Genomic DNA, 13,831 nt, shown 5'->3' on the forward strand with positions numbered 1-13,831 from the left:
GTATATGGACTGCAACGTACTCAGTTTTAATCCAGTTTTCACTTGTGGCAGTAAAGGTGACAATAAACAGACCGAATTTGTCTGGAGTTAAAATCATAAGCGCAAAAACTATGACTAAAGTGGTGAAGCTGTACATTCAATTCCAGTTTTTTTGAAGAATATATAAAACTAATACTTATCACAAATTTAATTAAATTGTATTTATTTTAACAATGTGTAAGTGTACATACATTTATTTTTATTAGTCCTTTCTTTTCCAGTATATTTGATGGGTATTTATTTTTTGTAATCGGATGACCTAATCTTTGATGATAATCGTTGTGATTAACAGGTGCTTTCATATCATTTTGACAGGGTTTATCCTGTTAAACTGTGAGTAGGTTGAATATGATTATTGAATATGATTCAAATCAAGAGTAAGAATGTCTAATTCAGTGTTAATATTTGAGTGGGTACTGAATAAATTGGGCCCCAAAGTCAAAAGGGTTAAGATCCTGTGAAGTAAACCACAGCAAATTTATAAAGCTTTTTGTAGAAAAAATGTCCAAGTGCGCAGTTTCACTTTGCGTTTTCCCACACCCTGGCCAACAACAGAATATCAGTGTGGATTGACTCGAAACTTGCATGCATTGAAATCAAACCTTGTTGAGTGAATCTGATATATGTGAAAAACTTGAAATGTATGAATTAAAAACAGCAGCAGCATCTGATTATCAGAATAGATTACAAAAATGAGCTGAGATAACATCAAAAGCACTCCAAAAATGTGCAAGTGAATTGTATTGACTGTTTTTTGAACATTTGACCATGACTCCTCAGTCTGTGGGAATCTCAAAACCGAGGAAAAAAAAGGCTTTACTGGCTTGTGCAGATGTTGATTGATGATAGGCATAAATAGCCGCCTGATTGGCGACTGCCATCAGGTGTGCCCGGCTGCCAATCTGGGACAGGTGAGGTAAACGAGCCGTCAGGGAGAAAAGCTGGAAATGGAACAAAAATACGAGGGCTGACAGGAAATAAACATCGAACAAGAAAACACAAACAGAAATGAAGTGACAGATCGTCACAGGGCCTCTAAAATCCTGACAACATTTGCACTTATTTCACAGTTCTGGACCTAAATATGATAACTAACTTTAATCTGTGTAATATCGCTAAAATTCGCTCCATTTTGTCCAAAAATGACGCTGAGATCATTATTCTTAAGTCCGTTACGTCTCGTCTCGATTACTGTAACGTATTATTTTGGGGTCTCCCCATGTCTAGCATTAAAAGACTACAGTTGGTACAAAATGCGGCTGTGCACTTAAGATGTGACTTTAAGGTTTTACTACTTACGTATAAAATACTACACGGTTGAGCTCCATTCTATCTTGCAGATTGTATTGTACCATATGTCCCGGCATTAAATCAGCGTTCAAAGGACTCTGGCTTATTAGTGATTCCCAGAACCCAAAAAGAAACCCCGTTTCCATATGAGTTGGGAAATTGTGTTAGATGTAAATATAAACAGAAAACAATGATTTGTAAATCCTTTTCAACAAGATATTTGATGTTCAAACTCATAAACTTTATTTATTTTTGCAAATAAAAAATAACTTACAATTTCATGGCTGCAACACGTGCCAAAGTAGTTGGGAAAGGGCATGTTCACCACTGTGTTACATCACCTTTTCTTTTAACAACACTCAATAAACGTTTGGGAACTGAGGAAACTAATTGTTGAAACTTTGAAAGTGGAATTCTTTCTCATTCTTTTTTTATGTAGAGCTTCAGTCCTTCAACTGTCTGGGGTCTCCGCTGTCGTATTTTACGCTTCATGATGTGCCAAACATTTTCGATGGGAGACAGGTCTGGACTGCAGGCGGGCCAGGAAAGTACCCGCACTCTTTTACAACGAAACCACGCTGTTGTAACACATGGCTTGGCATTGTCTTGCTGAAATAAGCAGGGGCGTCCATGATAACGTTGCTTGGATGACAACATATGTTGCTCCAAAACCTGTATGTACCTTTCAGCATTAATGGTGCCTTCACAGATGTGTAAGTTACCCATGCCTTGGGCACTAATACACCCCCATACCATCACACATGCTGACTACAACACACTAATACACCCCCATACCATCACACATGCTGACTACAACACACTAATACACCCCCATACCATCACACATGCTGACTACAACACACTAATACACCCCCATACCATCACACATGCTGACTACAACACACTAATACACCCCCATACCATCACACATGCTGACTACAACACACTAATACACCCCCATACCATCACACATGCTGACTACAACACACTAATACACCCCCATACCATCACACATGCTGACTACAACACACTAATACACCCCCATACCATCACACATGCTGACTACAACACACTAATACACCCCCATACCATCACACATGCTGACTACAACACACTAATACACCCCCATACCATCACACATGCTGGCTTTTCAACTTTGCGCCTATAACAATCCAGATGGTTGTTTTCCTCTTTGTTCCGGAGGACACCACATCCACAGTTTCCAAATATAATTTGAAATGTGGACTCGTCAGACCACATCACACTTTTCCACTTTGCATCAGTCCATCTCAGATGAGCTTGGGCCCAGCTAAACCAGCAGAGTTCCTGGGTCTTGTTGATAAATGGTTTTTGCTTTGCATAGCAGAGTTTCAACTTGCACTTACAGATGTAGCGACCAACTGTAGTTACTGACAGTGGTTTTATAAAGTGTTCCTGAGCCATGTGGTGATATCCTTTACACACTGATGTCGGTATTTGATGCAGTACCACCTGAGGGCTCAAAGGTCCGTAATATCATCGCTTTGGTGCAGTAATTTCTCCAGATTCTCTGAACCTTTTGATGATTTTACGGACCTTAGATGGTAAAATCCCTAAATTCCTTGCAATAGCTCGTTGAGAAATGTTGTTCTAAAACTGTTCGACAATTTGCTTACAAATTGGTGACCCTCACCTCATCCTTGTTTGTGAATTACTTAGCATTTCATGGAAGCTGCTTTTATAGCCAATCATGGCACCCACCTGTTCCCAATTAGCCTGCACACCTGTGGGATGTTCCAAATAAGTGTTTGATGAGCATTCCTCAACTTTATCAGTATTTATTTCCACCTTTCCCCACTTCTTTGTCACGTGTTGCTGGCATCAAATTCTAAAGTTAATGATTATTTGCCAAAGAAAAAAAAGTTTATGAGTTTGAACATGAAATATGTTGTCTTTGTAGCATATTCAACTGAATATGGCTTGAAAAGGATTTGCAAATCATTGCATTCTGTTTATATTTACATCTAACACAATTTCCCAACTCATATGGAAACGGGGTTTGTAGATGTTTTCTAACAGGTTTTGGCACAATTAGGAACGTCCACTTTTAGCTCCAAAATGTGGGCATGTCTGTATCTGCCAGCTGGCGTCACCCACAGAAGACTGGCGGTCATTTAATAGTGTCGCATAAGTTTTGGTATCATCTTTATCTTTATCCCCTATCATGTGGTTTTGATGTAACATTCGAAGAAGTTATCAAATATGTCTGGGAGATGCAATGTTGCAGGTTGTAGCAAGTCAACTAAAGAAGGTTCCGCCTGCATACATTTCCAAATGATGGGAATATGATGAAAGAAGGAACCTCGCCAGTCAAATGGACTCGCACAAAATGGGACGAACCAAGCAAGAGGAGCACAATTGGCAGCGCTCATCTTAATGACTTGGATATCAAAGAACAGTTTTGGTCTCAAGAAAATGCTATCCCAAAAATTAGAAGCGCCCTCCATGGGAAAAAAGACAGAGTCAGAACCTGCGGGGAAACTGAGAAAGAAAAGTAACTTAGAAATGACAGAAAAAGAAGATGCTCTTCAGTTTTTTTAGTCCTCTTCTACTGATGCTTGAGGAAACGCTAAAAGAGCATGAGGAAACTTAGGCTATGGGGTCTAAGGAAAAGGAGATGGAAAGTCCGGAATTGGTCATTTGCTAATGATGTTAACCATATGAGCTTTGAAGAAATCATGGACCATGAATTGATGAAGGTGGACCCCGACTTAAACAAGTTGAAAAACTTATTGGGGTGTTAGCATTTAGTGGTCAATTGTACGGAATATGTACTGTACTGTGCAATCTACTAATAATATGTACTGTACTGTGCAATCTACTAATAATATGTACTGTACTGTGCTATCTACTAATAATATGTACTGTACTGTGCAATCTACTAATAATATGTACTGTACTGTGACATCTACTAATAATATGTACTGTACTGTGACATCTACTAATAATATGTACTGTACTGTACAATCTACTAATAATATGTACTGTACTGTGCAATCTACTAATAATATGTACTGTACTGTGCAATCTACTAATAATATGTACTGTACTGTGCAATCTACTAATAATATGTACTGTACTGTGCAATCTACTAATAATATGTACTGTACTGTGCAATCTACTAATACAAGTATCAATCAATCAATCAATCAATCAATAAATCAATCAAAACCAGAGCGTCAAAAACATGCAAATGAAGTGATCCAAATAATAGTTTTACATGCCTTTATCCACACCGTCTATACGGGCTCCAGTTCTGTCGATGACACCAAGAGGGGCGGCATTAAGATTCTGGTGAAGGAAAGGGGGCGTTCTAAGTAGTTAGTTATCTACCGATTACTCAAAAACGAATTGATATTATGGGAAATGACTGCTAGAATCATTTTCAGGAGCAAAAAAAATACATAAGGAGACATTTCGGTCATGTGGAAGCTACTTATGGCTCGTAACACAAGCTCTGTGTATTAAGGGCGACTGGATCAATCCAAATATCTATACAATCACTCCCAAGGGTAGTATCAGTATTGGATCTGTCTTACATTTATGAATTAAGTTTACGAGAGCTGCTTACAATATACAGTAATTTAACTTAGTTTATGCTATTTTTACACATTTTCAATCCTTTTTCTGTGACCTTTCAGAATAAGTGTCGGTTTTCTGACCGAGTTCTGAGATTGGATCGTACATTGACGTTTCGTAAGAAGAACAGAGCTCTTTGACGGTACAAGCTTGGCATTGAGTGAATGAAGCACATTTGGAGATAACTGGCAGGGCCCGGAGAAACCAGACGAATGGAAGCGGAAAAAGAGGAAGAAAGCTTCATGGGGAGAAGTCCGGGTGGCTTTCTGGAAGTTTTCCATCCGCAGCCAAACAGCATGCAGTCACTAAACTGGAGTTGTGTGTTGTTTGTGTGTTCATGGATTTAAATATTCCGCAGGCACCGTCTTCCTATGAGGAAGCGGTGCCTGCGGAATCTGTGGTGGACTCTCCTATTTCTGGGGCTGAGGTCGCTGAGGTAGTTAAAAAGCTCCTCGGCGGCAAGGCCCCAGGGGTGGACGAGATCCACCCGGAGTTCCTTAAGGCTCTGGATGCTGTGGGGCTGTCTTGGTTGACAAGACTTTGCAGCATCGCGTGGACATCGGGGGCGGTACCTCTGGATTGGCAGACCGGGGTGGTGGTTCCTCTCTTTAAGAAGGGGGACCGGGGGGTGTGTTCCAACTATCGTGGGATCACACTCCTCAGCCTTCCCGGTAAGGTTTATTCAGGTGTACTGGAGAGGAGACTACGCCGGATAGTCCAACCTCGGATTCAGGAGGAACAGTGTGGTTTTGGTCCTGGTGGTGGAACTGTGGACCAGCTCTAGACTCTGGGCAGGGTTCTTGAGGGTGCATGGGAGTTTGCCCAACCAGTCTACATGTGCTTTGTGGACTTGGAGAAGGCATTGGACCGTGTCCCTCGGGAAGTCCTGTGGGGAGTGCTCAGAGAGTATGGGGTATGGGACTGTCTTATTGTGGCGGTCCACTCCCTGTATGATCAGTGTCAGAACATAGTCCACTCCCTGTATGATCAGTGTCAGAACATAGTCCACTCCCTGTATGATCAGTGTCAGAGCTTGGTCCACATTGCTGGCAGTAAGTCGGACACGTTTCCAGTGAGGGTTGGACTCCGCCAAGGCTGTCCTTTGTCACCCATTCTGTTCAGAACTTTTATGGACAGAATTTCTAGGCGCAGTCAAGGCGTTGAGGGGTTCCGGTTTGGTGACCGCAGGATTAGGTCTCTGCTTTTTGCAGATGATGTGGTCCTGATGGCTTCATCTGACCGGGATCTTCAGCTCTCACTGGATCGGTTCGCAGCCGAGTGTGAAGCGACCGGAATGAGAATCAGCACCTCCAGGTCCGAGTCCATGGTTCTCGCCCGGAAAAGTGTGGAATGCCATCTCCGGGTTGGGGAGGAGACCCTGCCCCAAGTGGAGGAGTTCAAATACCTAGGAGTCTTGTTCACGAGTGAGGGAAGAGTGGATCGTGAGATCGACAGGCGGATCGGTGCGGCGTCTTCAGTAATGCGGACGTTGTACCGATCCGTTGTGGTGAAGAAGGAGCTGAGCCGGAAGGCAAAGCTCTCAATTTACCGGTCGATCTACGTTCCCATCCTCACCTATGGTCATGAGCTTTGGGTCATGACCGAAAGGATAAGATCACGGGTACAAGCGGCCCAAATGAGTCTCCTGGGCCGGGTGGCGGGTCTCTCCCTTAGAGATAGGGTGAGAAGCTCTGCCATCCAGGAGGAACTCAAAGTAAAGCCGCTGCTCCTCCACATGGAGAGGAGCCAGATGAGGTGGTTCGGGCATCTGGTCAGGATGCCACCCGAACGCCTCCCTAGGGAGGTGTTTAGGGCACGTCCAACCGGTAGGAGGCCACGGGGAAGACCCAGGACACGTTGGGAAGACTATGTCTCCCGGCTGGCCTGGGAACGCCTCGGGATCCCCCGGGAAGAGCTAGACGAAGTGGCTGGGGAGAGGGAAGTCTGGGTTTCCCTGCTTAGGCCGCTGCCCCCGCGACCCGACTTCGGATAAGCGGAAGATGATGGATGGATGGATGGTATTTAAAAGGGACAATGCACAGTGATAAACACAATAACACATCAAATGTTGTGTAAATGTGCCAGATTATATTAAGGCTGGTCAATCAACATAAAAACGGATTGACAAAACAGCAAAATACAATAAACAGACAATTATATAGCAACAGTTGTGAAAAAGGTTAAAAATGTTTGCATGTTCAATTTGCTTGTAATAATGCTTTTCATTTGACCTTCAATAAGAAGACAAGTGTGGCGCTCTCCCTGATTGGAAGACGATACAGCGAGTATATCTATTGCAAAGGGCCAGATTTTGTGTTCCCTTCTTTTTAAGGTGTTTCTCAAAGTACAAAGAAGGGTCCAGAATAACCCTTTGGTATTTAAAATGAGTGACTAGTTCAAGTTCCAACCCGCCCAAAAACACATTGGACCTTTTAATATCTACTCGTTGCTTGCTGAACATCATGAATATTATTTTATTGTTGTTGCATTTAAAGGAGCCATTTGGAAAACTGTACTGTCAGGTCATCATTAAATGGCCCTGATCTGTCAAAAGGCATTAATAAATCGTGTTTTTTTAAATACCTCTATAACTAATAACAATAGTTCAGCCGCGATATGCTCATTTCAAAATTAGATTTACAGCCCCGAAATCTTGTTATTGTTTTCATTTCAATGTCCCACCCTCCACCATTTGACCAATTAGGAAGTTTGTGAGTGCGTTACATCCAGGTGGCCAGTTACGCACTGCCATCTTCGTCGAGCTACTGCCACTGGTAAAGTTACTAAACATGTCAGACCTTATTAAATCTAAAAGGCGTCGTTGCGATTTTCTACTTATTCATGACAAAGCCATGAACAAAACGAGGATTTGTATCAGGGATGCCTTTTAAAGATGGAGACGATTGAAGGTGGGGAAGATTTCTTCATCTAACGCCAAACTTGCCAATTTCCTCCTTGATAGGTAAGTAAGGCATTTACGTTTTCTTCTTACTTGTACAAACCCTGTTTCCATATGAGTTGGGAAATTGTGTTAGATGTAAATATAAACAGAATACAATGATTTGCAAATCCTTTTCAACCCATATTCAGTTGAATATGCTACAAAGACAACATATTTGATGTTCAAACTCATAAACATTTTTTTTGGGCAAATAATCATTAACTTTAGAATTTGATGCCAGCAACACGTGACAAAGAAGTTGGGAAAGGTGACAATAAATACTGCTAAAGTAGAGGAATGCTCATCAAACACTTATTTGGAACATCTCACAGGTGTGCAGGCTAATTGGGAACAGGTGGGTGCCATGATTGGCTATAAAAGCAGCTTCAATGAAATGCTAAGTAATTCACAAACAAGGATGGGGTGAGGGTCACCACTTTGTAAGAAAATTGTCGAACAGTTTTAGAACAACATTTCTCAACGAGCTATTGCAAGGAATTTAGGGATTTTACCATCTACGGTCCGTAAGATTATCAAAAAGTTCAGAGAATCTGGAGAAATCACTGCACGTAAGCGATGATATTACAGACTTTTTATCCCTCAGGCGGTATTATATCAAAAACCGACATCAGTGTGTAAAGGATATCACCACATGGGCTCAGGAACACTTCAAAAAACCACTGTCAGTAACTACAGTTGGTCGCTACATCTGTAAGTGCAAGTTAAAACTCTACTATGCAAAGTGAAAGCCATTTATCAACAATATCCTGCCTGAAACGCCGCCGGCTCGGCTGGGCCCGAGCTCACCTAAGATGGACTGATGCAAAGTGGAAAAGTGTTCTGTGGTCTGATGAGTCCACATTTCAAATTATATTTGGAAACAGAGGATGTGGTGTCCTCCAGAACAAAGAGGAAAATAACCATTTGGATTGTTATTGGCGCAAAGTTCAAAAGCCAGCATGTGTGATGGTATGGGGGTGTATTAGTGTGTTGTAGTCAGCATGTGTGATGGTATGGGGGTGTATTAGTGTGTTGTAGTCAGCATGTGTGATGGTATGGGGGTGTATTAGTGTGTTGTAGTCAGCATGTGTGATGGTATGGGGGTGTATTAGTGTGTTGTAGTCAGCATGTGTGATGGTATGGGGGTGTATTAGTGTGTTGTAGTCAGCATGTGTGATGGTATGGGGGTGTATTAGTGTGTTGTAGTCAGCATGTGTGATGGTATGGGGGTGTATTAGTGTGTTGTAGTCAGCATGTGTGATGGTATGGGGGTGTATTAGTGTGTTGTAGTCAGCATGTGTGATGGTATGGGGGTGTATTAGTGTGTTGTAGTCAGCATGTGTGATGGTATGGGGGTGTATTAGTGTGTTGTAGTCAGCATGTGTGATGGTATGGGGGTGTATTAGTGTGTTGTAGTCAGCATGTGTGATGGTATGGGGGTGTATTAGTGTGTTGTAGTCAGCATGTGTGATGGTATGGGGGTGTATTAGTGTGTTGTAGTCAGCATGTGTGATGGTATGGGGGTGTATTAGTGTGTTGTAGTCAGCATGTGTGATGGTATGGGGGTGTATTAGTGTGTTGTAGTCAGCATGTGTGATGGTATGGGGGTGTATTAGTGTGTTGTAGTCAGCATGTGTGATGGTATGGGGGTGTATTAGTGTGTTGTAGTCAGCATGTGTGATGGTATGGGGGTGTATTAGTGTGTTGTAGTCAGCATGTGTGATGGTATGGGGGTGTATTAGTGTGTTGTAGTCAGCATGTGTGATGGTATGGGGGTGTATTAGTGTGTTGTAGTCAGCATGTGTGATGGTATGGGGGTGTATTAGTGTGTTGTAGTCAGCATGTGTGATGGTATGGGGGTGTATTAGTGTGTTGTAGTCAGCATGTGTGATGGTATGGGGGTGTATTAGTGTGTTGTAGTCAGCATGTGTGATGGTATGGGGGTGTATTAGTGTGTTGTAGTCAGCATGTGTGATGGTATGGGGGTGTATTAGTGCCCAAGGCATGGGTAACTTACACATCTGTGAAGGCACCATTAATGCTGAAAGGTACATACAGCTTTTGAAACAACATATGCTGCCATCAAAGGGGCGTCTTTTTCATGGACGCCCCTGCTCATTTCAGCAAGACAATGCCAAGTGTTACAAAAGTGTGGCTTCGTAAAAAAAAGAGTGCGGGTACTTTCCTGGCCCGTCTGCAGTCCAGACCTGTCTCCCATCGAAAATGTGTGGTGCATTATGAAGCGTAAAATAGGACAGCTTCAACAATTTGTTTCCTCAGTTCCCAAACATTTATTGAGTGTCGTTAAAAGAAAAGGTGATGTAACACAGTGATGAACATGCCCTTTCCCAACTACTTTGGCACGTGTTGCAGCCTTGAAATTCTAAGTTAATTATTATTTGCAAAAAAATATATATAAAGTTATGAGTTAGAACATCAAATATGTTGTCTTTGTAGCATATTCAACTGAATATGGCTTGAAAAGGATTTGCAAATCATTGTATTCTGTTTATATTTACATCTAACACAATTTCCCAACTCATATGGAAACAAGGGTTGTAATAAATGGAAATGGACATTTCGTATGCAAACTATATTTTCAAATACATTTTATGATATTGTCTAACAAAGCTAGTATGTTCATGCAACAAATTCCTAGCCTTCTTGCCCAGTCAATGACACATGGACATACATGCTAACGGGGGAATTATAAGTCCCTTAGCCTGTATGTTGATGTCTATTCGAAATGAAAGGGCAAAATATATTTTTAACAAATGAAAGCTATGTGGATATGAGTAGTGCCGGTGCCTATTTAGTTGTCAATTTGCTGATACGCTGAGGAAATGGGTTCCAACATTAGCACGGCTGTCGTCATGGCAACGTGAAAGGTACGAAGACAGCCAAATCACATGATAAAAGAATTCCTCATGCCTGTAGGCAAACCTTGGTAAAATGTCTCCTCTTTAGTTCCACCAGTATAACCATTGCTAGTGTTGCTTGTGGTTCGTTTTATTCCCGATAGTACTGACAATAACCATTTGTTGTGATATTGTACGCAAGCATGAAGTACTTTTTCCTGAAAATAGCCTCATTTCTGTGTAAAATGTGTTGGTTAGAGACTTGTTATTGACAAAACGCTTGCCCATTCAGCTATTATGGTCCAAGCACCTCAACTCCTAGTAAGAGGCAGTGGAAATTTGAAGTTGCTTGGAGTATCCTAGTCGATGGAGCTGGATTCAGCTGCGTATCTGGCAACCTCAGTCAGGGCGAGACGGAGGGGACTACAGAATTTTGACCGTGATTGCACTACCATTTCTGGCCACATTGTTACATATGACACCTTTATCAACAGACGTGTTATTTAGCTAAATTAATTTTATATTGTGCACTTGTAAGCTTCAAAGAAATGTCCTTAGTATCATTAGCATGAATAAAGATGACAGCATCATCGCACACATTCTGTACATTAAACTCTTAAAGGTCTACTGAAATGAGATGTTCTTATTCAAACGGGGATAGCAGGTCCATTCTATGTGTCATACTTCATCATTTCACCATATTGCCATATTTTTGCTGAAAGGATTTAGTAGAGAACATCCACGATAAAGTGAGCAACTTTTGGTGCTAATAAAAAAGCCTCACCTTTACCTGAAGTCGCAGACGATGACGTCACAAGTGTGAGGGCTCCTCACGTCCTCACATTGTTTATAATGGGAGCCTCCAGCAGCAAGAGCTATTCGGAGCGAGAAAACGACAATTTCCCCATTAATTTGAGCATGGATGAAAGATTCGTGGATGATGATATTGATAGCAAAGGACTAGAAAAATAAAAATAGATAAAGTTTTTAAAAAAAAAGGCGATTGCATTGGGAAGGATTCAGATGTTTTAGACACATTTACTAGGATAATTCTGGGAAATCCCTTTTCTTTCTAGGGGTGTTGCTAGTGTTTTAGTGAGATTAAATAGTACCTGATAGTCAGAGGGGTGTGTCCACGGGTGTGTTGAGGCCAGTGTCTGAGGGAAGTCGATGGCAGATACAAGGACGGCGCAAACTCCACAGATCTCCGGTAAGAAGCGACTTTTTAACACATTTTTCTCACGGAAACCTGCCGGTTGACAAGTGGTCGGGATCCATGTTCGCTTGACCGCTCTGATCCATAGTAAAGCTTCACCTCCGGGAATTTTAAACAAGGAATCACCGTGTGTTTGTGTGGCTAAAGGCTAAAGCTTCCCACCTCCATCTTTCTACTTTGACTTCTCCATTATTAATTGAACAAATTGCAAGATATTCAGCAACACAGATGTCCAGAATACTGTGTAATTATGCGATGAAAAGAGACCACTTTTAGCCGCAAATAGTGCTGCGCTAATATTTCCTGAGAGTCCGTGACATCACGTGCATGCGTCATCATTCCGCAACGTTTTCAACAAGAAACTCCGTGGGAAATTTAAAATTGCAATTTAGTAAACTAAAGCGGCCGTATTGTCATGTGTTGCAATGTTAATATTTCATCATTGATATATAAACTATTAGACTGCGTGGTGGCTAGTAGTGGCTTTCAGTAGGCCTTTAACATTAATATAGAGTGAAAAGAGTAAGGGACCAGTGATGGATCCTTGAGGAACACCGATCTATTCAATATGATTGTAAGTACTGTATTGAATTCATAAATCAGGAAGCTGACACTCCAAAATGGCGATGAATATCCGCTAGACATGCGCGGATATGCAATTATATCATCCGCAACCGCATCACTAAAGTCGTCATCCAGCCGCCATCCACCCAAACCAACATTTTATCAGAACCGCAAACGCCCGCCACCTGCCCGTTGTTATATATACGGAGTCGGCAACCTTTACCACTAAAAGAGTTAGTTTGACCCGTGTCACAAAGTGAAGAAGGCAATGGGAGCCACTAATGTTCTCGTAAATATCCGATGGTGCTCATTCAGATAACGGGAATAAGTGCGTGCTGTGAAGCCATTGCCTTTGACACCTTCGACAACATGTACGAACCATTTGCCAGTCCAGCAACATGCTGTATGCAGCTTACGCAAACACACGTACAAGATTGATGGGCATACTGGGTGACACAGAGTACACTAATGGTTGTGATATAAACAATTTTAACACTCTTAATAATATGCGCCATACTGTGAAGCCACACCAAACAATGACAAACACATTTTGGGAGAAAATCCTCACAGTAACACAACATAAACGCAACATAACAAATAACCAGAATCCTTTGCATCCATGACATCCATGATATACTTTACACCCCCGTGCCCCCAACCCCGCCCACCTTACCGACGCACGGAGGGGGGAGAGGGGGAGGGGGGGGGGGAGTTGATGCTAGTGGGGTGTATAATTTAGTCAGGAAATGTCATGGATGCAAAGGATTCTGGGTGTTTGTTGTGTTGCGTTTATGTTGTGTTACTGTGAGGATGTTCTCCCGAAATGTGTTTGTCATTCTTGTTTGGTGTGGCTTCACAGCGTGGCGCATATTAGTAAGAGTGTTAAAATGGTTTATATCACAACCATTAGTGTACTCTGTGTCACCCAGTATGCTTTGCAGTCGTGTGTGTGTGTGTGTGGAAGCCACACACAACATGTTGCTGAACTTGCAGGTAAATTGTCCATGTTGTAGAAGGCGTCAAAGGCAAAGGCTTCATAGCACGCCCTAATACTTATTAACTGGGTGACTGCCGGCAGACATACTTGAGATTGTTAAATAAATAAATGATAAATGGGTTGTACTTGTATAGCGCTTTTCTACCTTCAAGGTACTCAAAGCGCTTTGACACTACTTCCACATTCACACACACATTCACACACTGATGGAGGGAGCTGCTATGCAAGGCGCCAACCAGCACCCATCAGGAGCAAGGGTGAAGTGTCTTACTCAGGACACAACGGTCAACCAATGTCTTCTTCGCTTT

The sequence above is a fragment of the Nerophis ophidion genome, linkage group LG12, assembly GCF_033978795.1.
Source record: "Nerophis ophidion isolate RoL-2023_Sa linkage group LG12, RoL_Noph_v1.0, whole genome shotgun sequence".
Lineage (NCBI taxonomy): Eukaryota > Metazoa > Chordata > Actinopteri > Syngnathiformes > Syngnathidae > Nerophis > Nerophis ophidion.